Source organism: Vombatus ursinus, unplaced genomic scaffold (genome assembly GCF_900497805.2).
Source record: "Vombatus ursinus unplaced genomic scaffold, bare-nosed wombat genome assembly UNPS02014941.1, whole genome shotgun sequence".
In the NCBI taxonomy this organism is placed as follows: Eukaryota; Metazoa; Chordata; class Mammalia; order Diprotodontia; family Vombatidae; genus Vombatus; species Vombatus ursinus.
The window spans coordinates 4,818,496-4,829,213 of NW_020954719.1; the positions used below are offsets into that span (position 1 = coordinate 4,818,496).

At 40.9% G+C, this 10,718-nt stretch overlaps 1 protein-coding gene across 5 annotated transcripts in view; it reads right to left on the reverse strand.

Moving 5' to 3' along the window:
* Positions 1–7,983, reverse strand: part of PPFIBP1 (PPFIA binding protein 1) — a 208,328-nt gene extending 200,345 nt beyond the window's left edge. For all 5 annotated transcript variants that reach the window (XM_027844331.1, XM_027844334.1, XM_027844330.1 and 2 more), the window contains exon 1: positions 7,768–7,983. The gene's annotated coding sequence lies outside the window, so the exon portion shown is untranslated. The remainder of the gene's footprint in view (positions 1–7,767) is intronic.
* Positions 7,984–10,718: the final 2,735 nt, after the last annotated feature.

Sequence of the window (10,718 nt, forward strand, 5' to 3'; positions counted from 1 at the left end):
AAAGCACTACCAATGTGCAGAACTGTACACACCCAGAGCAAACTATCAGTTCTCCAACAAGCAGTTTCTATTCCAGTGTGATGACTGATTTATTAATGGAACCAGCCAAACTTTAGCAAAAATAAAAAGCTGATATGACAACAGACACTTTGTTCCCTTCAATTCCCAAAACAACACATAGCTCCAGCTGTTCAGTCAGAGGAGAGAACACAAAAATCATGGCTCCCTAAAATATATTCACAACTGATTCCCCAACTCAAAATACTTTTTGTTTTAGGAACAATATGATTTTGAGACAGAACATTTGGAAATACAAAAACCTTCAGCATGTGCTTTCATCTTTATGTTATTATATATATTATATATATTTATGTTATTACTTTAAGATTTTCCTTTCTAAATACCTCCAGGATTCTGTGGTTAAGACACAGGAATTCAGTAGACATAGCTCCGTCATTTAGTCTCTCTAACTTGTGAAGTAGGACATGAGTGAGGTTTTGCTTCAGTGTTCTATCCTTATCTAAGTTTCTCCAGTTTTCAATCCGGTAAGGGCAACGGCTCTTCTTGTTATGATTATAGTCTGCAACCAAATTGAGATAATAAATTTGGTTCAAATCAGCTTTGCTTCTGAAAAGAAAGCATATGTAGCCATGTATCTGATTAAATATAGGCTTGGACAGTTGACTGAGGAACTCTTTGTATCTTCCATAGCATCCTCTACAATACTTGTACATGGTGTATATTTAAAAAATGTACCTACTTTCATCTAAGTTATATGGTTGAGAAGAACAACAGTCCTGGAAGCAGAAACCCTGGGTTCAAATTCTAGCCCTGTTGATGGGGTTGGGATCTGGACCCCAGAAAAGAAAAACCCTGGACTTTCCCACAAAGCCAAACCTCTGGCATTTGCCTGAGGCTATAATCAACTGGCCTTTCTTTGTGGCTACACCCAATCTCCTAATTCTGTTACCCTTAACCTAGCCTAGCCCTCCCTATGGCCCCAGGCCATTTTCCACACTTAATCCTAGCTAGGCTCCGTAGTCCAGGTCCCAGGAGTCCAGTTCACCCCAGCTTACTGGCCACTCCCATTCAGAGCTTCTTAAGACCCCTCCTCCAGTCACTCCAAACTACTTGGCCACTCCTAGATCCCTCCCACAGTCTTTCTGTATATAAGGTCCATCTTGTCCCCATTAAGGTGCTCAGATTCCTAAAATCTAGCCACTGCTTAGAGTCTTATAATCTAGCCACTAGCTCACTAATGTTCAGACTCCTTAAGAGTCTGCCCAATATGACGGATGTTTAATAAACCTTGTCTTTGGCTGAAAGAAGGCTTGGGTCGAATTCTTTCGGGCAGGACCCATATGTTGTGATATTGGGGTCCCAGTACCCCTGAACCCCTAAACCTCATCACTGCCACTTACTAACAAACAATAACACTAACAATAATATTTGCAAAGCACTTTACAAATATTATTGCATTTGATCCTCACAACAACCCTGGGAAGTAGATGTTATTATCTCCACTTTACAGTTAAGGAAACTGAGGCAGACAAAGGTTAAATGGCTTGCTCAAGGTCACACAGCCAATAAGAATCTAAGGCAGGATTTGAACTCAGGTCTGCCTGATTCCAGGTCCAGTACTCTCTCCATCACTGTGCCACTTAGCTGCTAAGTGTGACATTAGACAAATCACTTCTCTGAGACTGTTTCCTCATTCACAAAATGTAGATAATACTACTTGCTCTGCTATTCTCTCTGGGAAGCTAGGTGTCACAGTAGATACAGTTCTGGGCATGGAGCCACAAAGACTCATCCTTCCTGAGTTCAAATCCAGCCTCAGACACTTACAAGCTGCGCGAGCCCGGGAAAGTTACTTAACCTTGTTTGCTTCAGTTTCCTCATCTGTAAAAAGATCTGGAGAAGGAAATAGCAAACCACTCCAGTATCTTTGCTAAGAAAACCCCAAAAAGAGATCACAAAGAGTAGGATACAACTGAAAGGCTTAGACAGCAATAACTATTATCTCTTAGGGCAGTCCTGAAGAATGTCAACTATTGCTATTTAATTAAGTGACTCAAAAGTCAAAGCAGCAGTTACCAGTAAGGGCTCTTGCTTTAAAATTCATGGGGTTGAACATAAAGTAGGCAACCAAAAAACAAAGCCCTGGGACCTACTGCATGAAATCTTTCAGTTTTGAGAATGCAAATAGTGACATCGATGAGATAGTTTCACTTTTATTTCATTTTTCCTGTCATGCTCTGTACTCCAACTGAACTGGCCTAATGCAAGAAGTACAAGGCATTCCTTCTACTATTTCCATGCTTTTGTCTGTCCCCCATTCCTGGAATGCAATGTTCTGCTTTCTCGGCGCCATGTCTTTCAAGAGGCTTTTTCTGATTCTCTCAAATGTTCCCGGGACCATTCCAAATCATTGTATATTTGTTTGGTATAAACCCCTTTTTTAGTTATCTATGAACAGGTTATATCCCCCAGCACAATGTGAGCTTCCTGAGGACAGACACCGTTTCTTTTTATTTTTTAATTTTTATCACCATAACCTTCACAGGGCCTGACCTATGGCAAATGTTTAATGTTGTTGTGCAGCCATGTTCGACTCTTCGTGACACCATTTGGGCTTTTCCTGGCAAAAATACTGAAGTAGTTTGCCATTTCCTTCTCTAGCTCATTTTACAAATGAGGAAACACAGGTAAACAGGGTTAAGTGATTTGCCCAGGATCACACAGCTATTAAGCATCTGAAGCCAGATTTGAACTCAGGCTGATGAGTCTTCTGGACTCCAGGCCTGCTGCTCTGTGCCCACCTCGCTGCTTGCTTAATAAATGTTTGTTAATTCACTGATCAAAATCATCTTTGGCCTCTGCTTGAAGACCCACCTTACAAGACACTTCATCAGCTGGCTCAGGGAATTTTCTATGTCCCTTGCCTGGAATGGCCTCCCTTCTCCCCTCAGGCTACTGACCTCCCTTTGAGATCCAACTAAAATTCTATCTTCTATGGAAAGATTTCCCCAACCCGTCTTAATTCCAGTGCCTTCCCTAGGTTAATTATCTCCTATTTATCCTATATTTAGCTTGCTTTGTATATATTTGTTTGTATCTTGTCTCCTCCATTAGATTGTAAACTCCTTGAGGGCAAAGACTGTCTTTGGCAGGATGCCTGGCATATAGGTGTTTACTAAATGTTGATTGATTGATTGATTTTAATCTATCTGCACAATAAGAAACTCACCCACAGCTCCTAGTTCTGCCCTCTGGGCCTAAAAAGAGCAAGACCAACCCCTCTTCCACCCAAAAGCCCTTCAAATGCTAGAAGACAGCTGGCTCCCTCCTCTTAAGACTTTCCTTTTGGGGGTTAACTATCTCCTCTTACTTCTCCACCTCATTTTGCACATATGGAAACTAAGGCCCAGAGAAGTTAAGTTACTCACACAAAGTCACCCAGCTAGAAAGTAACAGAGCCAGTATTTGAACATAGGCCCTCTGACTCCAAATGCTACATACCACTATCCCAGAATACCTCTTCACCATATTTTAAATTATTACTTCAACATATTTAATACTTATTTTCATAATGATATAATGTGGCTCCTTTAGATACAATCCAAAAACAATTATTTCGATATTGCCTTCTACTTCAAAGTTACTCCATTCTGGAGCTCCCCGACCAGCTCATAGATCACGGATTCCTGTTTTGTCTCTTAAAAGCACCATATAACATATTAACATGTTGCCCTCTTTCTATACAGTATTTGCTGCATGCAGAGATACAGAAAGATAGATTATTCAAACTAATTAATTCAAAAAAATTTATTAAATAACTACTACACACAAGGCATTAGTTAGTCAATAAGCATTCATTAAGCCAGGCACTGTGCTAAGCACTGGGGTTACAAAGACAGGTAAAACAGGAAGAGCCTTCAAGCATCACACATTCTAATGGAGGAGAAAACAAGCCAACAATGGTGTATAAATGAAATATATACAGGATAAATTGGAAGTAATCTCAGAGGAAAGTAATAGAGGGGAACTGGAAAAGGCCTTTTTCAGAAGGTGGGGTTTAAGCTGAGTTTTGAAGAATGCCATAGAAACCAGGAGGCAGTAATGAAGGAGAGTACCACAGGAATGAGGGAGAGCCAACGAAAAGGTAATAAACAGTCAGGAGACGGAGATGACAAAATCATAAGACAAGCAGGAAAGGGGGAATTGTCAGGAGACTGTTGTGAATGAAGAACAAGCAAGGAAGCCAGTGTCACTGGATGGCTGAGCACATGAAGGGGAATAAAATAGGAAGGTAGGAAGAGGCCATGTTGTGCAAGGGCTTTAAAAGCCAAGAAGATAATTTTCTATTTGATCCAGGAGGTAATAGGGAATCACTGATATTTACTAGGTCAGGGAGTGACACAGTCAGATACTTGCGCTTTTAAGATCAGCTTTGGTAGCTGAGGAGAAGATTGATTGGAGTGGGGAGAGTCTTGAGGCAGGGCGACCAACCATTGCCTATAAAATTAATAAGCTATTAGTATAATAGGAGGTGATTAGCAGAGCACTCCTGACTTACTGGAACCAAGCACCTCCCATGAAACTGGGTATGGAAGTTCTAACTCTATGGACAGAAACATGGTACTTTGGCTCAACACCTAAGGATTTGTGCTGGAAATGATACAGCCACGCCTCATCAGTCCTCATGGTCCGACACAGAAAAGATTTTCCTTGGAAAATCTCTTCTGTAACGATGAGGTAGAGAACACCAGAAAAAAGCCTGCTCTCCTCCTTTGGGGTCAGGATCCCCCTGGACTGAACCTAACTTGTGCGAGCCCATGGCAGTAGCCTCCGAGTAAAGTGGCATCTTGGGAAAATCTGTTAGAGTGCCAAACCACACACTCAAAAAAGGGGAAGAGAGAAAGAGGCAAAGACACTGGCATTTCTTTTTAAGATTTCTGAGTGGGTGGCTCTTCCTGTTTCAGTCACCAATCTTCTTTGGCACAACCCCAATAATGGGAACTATGGGGACCAATAAAGGATTGCTGCATCATCCCAAAGCACAAATCCTTTAGCATGTGTCCCTCTCCATGGAGCCAGGGTATGCATATGTAGCTCCGTCAGAGGCACCCAGTTCAAGAGATCTGGCTCCCCAGATCAACCCCTTATTAGCTAGTCAGTCAGCTAAATAAAAATAAATAGCTAACATTTATATAGCATTTGCTATGTTCCAGGCACTGTGCTAAGAACTTTATAATTATTATCTCATTTGATCCTCGAAACAATCCAGGAGGTAGGTGCTATTATTATCCCCATTTTACAGATGAGGAAACTGAGACAAGAGGAGATTAAGTGACTTGCCTAGGGTCACACAACTAGTAAGTGGCTAAGACAGGACTTAAACTCATGTCTTCCTGGATCCTGGAACTCTAACCACTGCACCACCTAACCACCTCTGCCTAGCTAGCCTTTATCAAGTGCCTACTATATGCCAAGCATTGCTAAACACTAGGGATAGAAAGAAAGGCAAAAAACAGTCCCTGCTCTCAAGGAGCTCACAGTCTAACGGAAGAGGCAACATGCAAACAACTATGTACAAACAAGATATACATAGGATAAATTGGAAGTAATCTCAGAAGAAAGACACTAAGATTAAGGAAGACTACAAAATACTTCTTGTAGAGACAAGAAGAAAGCGAGGAAGTAGAGATGAGGAGAGCATCTTAGGCATGGGGTACAGCCAGTAAAAATGCTCTCAGAGTCAGGAGATGGAAGTATGAATTAACATTAAAAGCAATGCCTGTTTGGAGAGGTGCAGTGCCCTAAGTCAGGAGCTTTAACAGAAGGCATAAATCTGGTTTGGATGCATCAAAACAACTTACTGAAAGACAGCTTATGTTGTCACATAAATTGAAAGAAGTTCAACATGACTCATTTTTTTGTGCATTCTGGGGATGAGGATCGTAGGATTACATTTTACAAGGTACAAAAATGTCAGTCATGGTTTCAATGCACATGTGACCTTCCAGAAGAATTCTCTATCACTTCATTTTCTCTAAAAGAAGAAAGAATGACACTGGAAATGTAATGGGTAAGTTCACTTTTAATTTTAGGACCATCTATTACTTCCATTTCTTAAATCAAAATGCAAACTGTCCTCTATTTCACAGGGATCAACTCCTGCTGCCTCAAAAATGAAATTATTCTGATCTTTCTAGAAGGGTATATCTTTTAACATAAACTTGAGCTTAATCATCTTGGCCAGCTAAACTGCTCTAGGTGGTAGAAATACAACAGACAATTGAATTCAATTCTTCCATAAGCCAACCAACTAAACAAAATTCCATACTTTCTTATTCTGAAGTCAGTCACTCAACTAGTAATATAGTTTATAAGCATTCTCTGCCTCAACACTTATTAACTAGAGGTTACATTGCACAAAATCTAGATAGCTTTCTTTCCCCATCTACTGGTTCTCTTTGATACATGAGATTCTCATGCCCAAATCTAGGAACCAGCTTTACTCACAATGAAACCAATAACAATTTTCTACTAGCTGGCATCAAGGGGTCATGCTACTATGTTCTGAGGAACAATGCCCAATGCAAAAAGAAATTACTCTTGATCATCATTCCATACTTTTTCATTTTATTTTGTTGCTTTACAGAAAAACCTCAAATACTGGCTGCTGATGACTCTGATTCAGTCTCTGGGTTGAAACATCTGACAGACTGCAAATCACAGCTTCTTGGATACTGATGAGAGTCCACAAAAACAAATCTCTTCTTAGAGAGGCAGGAAAACCAAGTCTATATTTCTCTGCTTCCAAAAATATATTTTCCCCTTCTACATTTGATTGGTTTTCTACTAAGCTAACATAGATCTAGATACAGTGTTATTCAAAGGAGACATTTGTTCTGGTCCTACATGTTTGAAAATCTTGTTCCCAATAATCACTTAGAGCGTACCCTTCCAACTAATTCTTCATTAGTGAGATAGTATACTACAGAAATAAGCCAAAAAGTCAATGGTTTCTTAAAGCATAGCAAACAAACATTGATTCTGCAAAACCCTCCTGATTTAACTTGGCAACAGAAAGTTACCCTGTTTTAAAAGATAAGAAGGATGAAGTAAAGATAGAACTGTTCACGAGGTTTTAGAAAGGTGCCTTCCAATGAAGTATCTAAGCACAGTGTGTACTAGCTGATGAAGTCCCCGCCTAAACCGAATTTCTCATATCCTGTCTGGTATTATACGCTATGCATAGTGGAAATGGTGAAAAAGGAAAAAAAATAAAACAACAAAGAAACTTCTTTCTTGAAAAGTCTAATTTCTAAATAACTGACTGAGAAAAGACATAGAGGCACCTCTTTCTTTTGCTCTTAATAAAATTATTTTCCTCCCCTTCCTCACACGTCCCCAGAATGGGGTGTGGAGGATCTGTGGGTGGGAGGGCTGGGAGGTAAGAAGATGAGGGGCAAAGAGGGAGAGGACAGAAAGGGCAGACCTTGCATTTTCAAACCTTCAGGAATTTTCCATGTAGAAAACCAAAGCTAAGGCCAGTGGTTAAAACTACGCCCTTCCCACTCTCTCCCCCAACTCCCCAAAGTGAATGTTCCTGTTGAAAAACAGGGAGGGAATTGGAGAAGGAAACCAAGCCCTGGAAGAGGAGGAGCGGAAGCTGCAAAGACCAGCAGCTGAGCACACGCCGTACACACACCACGCTACTTCCCTCCCTTCTCCCGAAGTGCCACAAAACAAGTTTACCTGGGTGTAAAATCGCCAGCACTGCTGCAAAAGTTCTAGTTCACTTCCCCTGAGGGTTCATAGGCTCAGCACTCTGGTCCTCTCCAGGCTTGCAGAACATTAATCCTTCTGCTTCTCCTTCCAGGGCTCTCCCACCCGCTCTCCCTCTCGCACCATGTCAGGAATCCGGGAAGGCAGTGAGCTGGGAGCTGACATCACTCCCCGTTCCAGGTACCTCCCTCCTCCCACTGCCTCCTTCTCTCCTCCCCGCCTGTGGGGACTAGCCAAAGAGAGTCAGGGAGCGGGGTGGAGCTGGCCCCTCCTAAACCCCAGCTGATTGGGCCCATGAAAAGTCACTCAGAGAGTCAACTCATTTTGTACATTCCAGGCTGAACGAGAGATCTGCTGGAAGTTGTGGGTGTTGATAGAAAAAAAAAGTTGGTTTTCCTGCCATCTATAAGGGAGGGAAAGACCCCTGTCTGAAAGTTTTGAACTTCATTTGGTGGTGTTTCCTAGCACCCAGAGCTGGAATAAAATTAAACCACCACAGTCCCACTTTCAAGCAACAATTGCTTCTGTGCAATGGGAAAGTGTCCTGATCTTTAGGGATGTAGAGAAGGGTTAGCTTTAACTGTCATGCAAACAAAGACAATTGCAGATCAGTTGTCCACCTAATATCCTCAGACATCTGGATTTTCCCCAGAGAAGTAAAAACACCTCATCACAATCTTGAGTGGGTTCCTTGGAACAAAGCTGTGGTCCAGTGATGTCTGACTAAGTAAGCATGTGGCTCCCTTTGCCTTTAAGCAGTGAAAACAAAAACAAACACAAACAAAAAAAATCACATCTCCCAGGCACATACTAAAGGAACCTGACGGAGAATAATGGCAGTGTTTTACCTCTTTAAGGACTATTATTAAGATTGTCATTTTAATGCATTACTGAGGGAGCATCTAACAACTCCAATGAACAACTTATATGAAGGTAATTGAATTTCTGGAGAACCAATTGAGGTTGCTAGACTATCACTTAAGGAGAAACCAATTTGTGCTTGACAGTTCTCATACTGTATAATAACTCCCCTGGTGAGCAGAGGTGAGCAGAATAGGGTTAATCCCAAGAGGAATGTCTTTCAATTTATCCAAAGTCTGGTTAGCTGGCTTTTAAATACACAATCACCACTTATAGACAAAGGGGAAAAAATTCTCACTTCTGAAAGAAAAAAAGTTTTTATTTTATAAGTAATTTTGTTTACTATAGTGCAGTGGAAGTCGGACTAGGGAACTTTCCATTGAGCTGGCCCTTTCCAGTGGAACAAGTGACAGTGGGGTCAAAAGTATTTGAAGAGGGGTGGAGCCAAGATGGCTGAGAGAAGCCAGGAAGTTGCCTGAGCTCTCCCCAGTTTCCCTCAGAAACAATGTTAAATCAAGTCTCTAAAAGAATTCTGAAGGAACAAAATCCACAAAAAGATGGAGTGAAAGAGTTTTCCAGTCCAAGAAAACTTAGAAGGATTTCAGGAAAGGTCTCTCCCTTGGGTAAAAGATGGGGTGCTGCCCAGCACAGGTGGTGTCCAGCTGGAGCCTTAGCCACAGCACAGATTAGTAACCAAGTCCCCGTGGCTCTGGCTAAGCAGGCCAGTAGCACAGCAGGCCAGCGATGAGGTCTCCAGGCCCAGCACATAAGACAAACTGCCAGCCCTGAAACCTAGGGCACAGTAGGTATGACTAGGCCAGGCCACCCTAGTGCAGTGGGCAAGCCAGAAGTCCCAAAAGCGGCCCTGAAGCTAATAGTGACCAGGCCCCTGGCCCCTAGTGCAAGAAGCTTGTAATAATGTCCCCTGTACCCCAGGGGCAGAGCGTAACTTTTTTAAGCAAAAACAAAAAAGCAAAAAACAAAAAAGAGCCCTGACAATAGAAAGCTATTGTGGTGACAGGGAAGATCAAAACACAACCTCTAAAGAGGGCAACAATGTCAAAATGCCTACATGCAAAGGGAAATATGAATTGATCTCAAGCCCAAAAAGTCCTCTTGGAAGAGCTCAAAAAGGATTTTAAAAATTAAGGAAAAGAGGTAGAAGAAAAATTGGAAAAAGAAATGAGAGTTATACAAGAGAATTATGAAAAAAGAGTCAATAGCTTGAAAAAGGAAGCAGAAAAATTGACTGAAGAAAACAACTCCTTTAAAAGTAAAATTGGCTAAATGGAAAAGGGGGTACAAAAGCTAACTGAAGAAAATAATTCCTTAAAAATTAGAATTGGGCAAGTGGAAGCTAAAGATTCACGAACCAGTCAAACATAATCAAAAGAATGAAAAACTAGAAAAAAAATGTAAAATATCTCATTGGAAAAACAACTGACCTGGAAAAAAGATCCAGGAGGGGTAATTTAAGAATTATTGGACTATCTGAAAGCCATGATCAAAAAAAGAGCCTGGATAGCATCTTTCAAGAAATTATCAAGGAAAACTGCCTGATATCCTAGAACTAGAGGGTAAAAATAATCATTGAAAAAATACACCGATCACCTCCTGAAAGAAATTCTAAAATGAAAACTCCAAGGAATATTGCAGCCAAATTCCAAAATTATCAGGTCAAGGAGAAAATACTACAAGCAACCAGAAAGAAACAATTCAAATATCAAGGAGTCACAGTGAGAATTACACAGGACTTAGCAGCTTCTACATTAAAGGACTGGAGGGCTTGGAATATGATATTCTAGAAGGCAAAAGAGCTTGGATTACAACCAAGAATCAACTACCCAACAAAATTGAGCATAATGTTTCAGGGGAAAAGATGGACATTCAATGAAATGGGGACTTTCAAACTTTCCTAATGAAAAGACTAGAGCTGAGCAGAAAATTTTATCTTCAAATACAAGACTCAAGAGAAGCATAAAAAGCTAAACAGTAAGGAAAAAAACAAACATGGTATTGAATAAAGTTAAACTATTTACAACCCTACATAGGAAGATGAT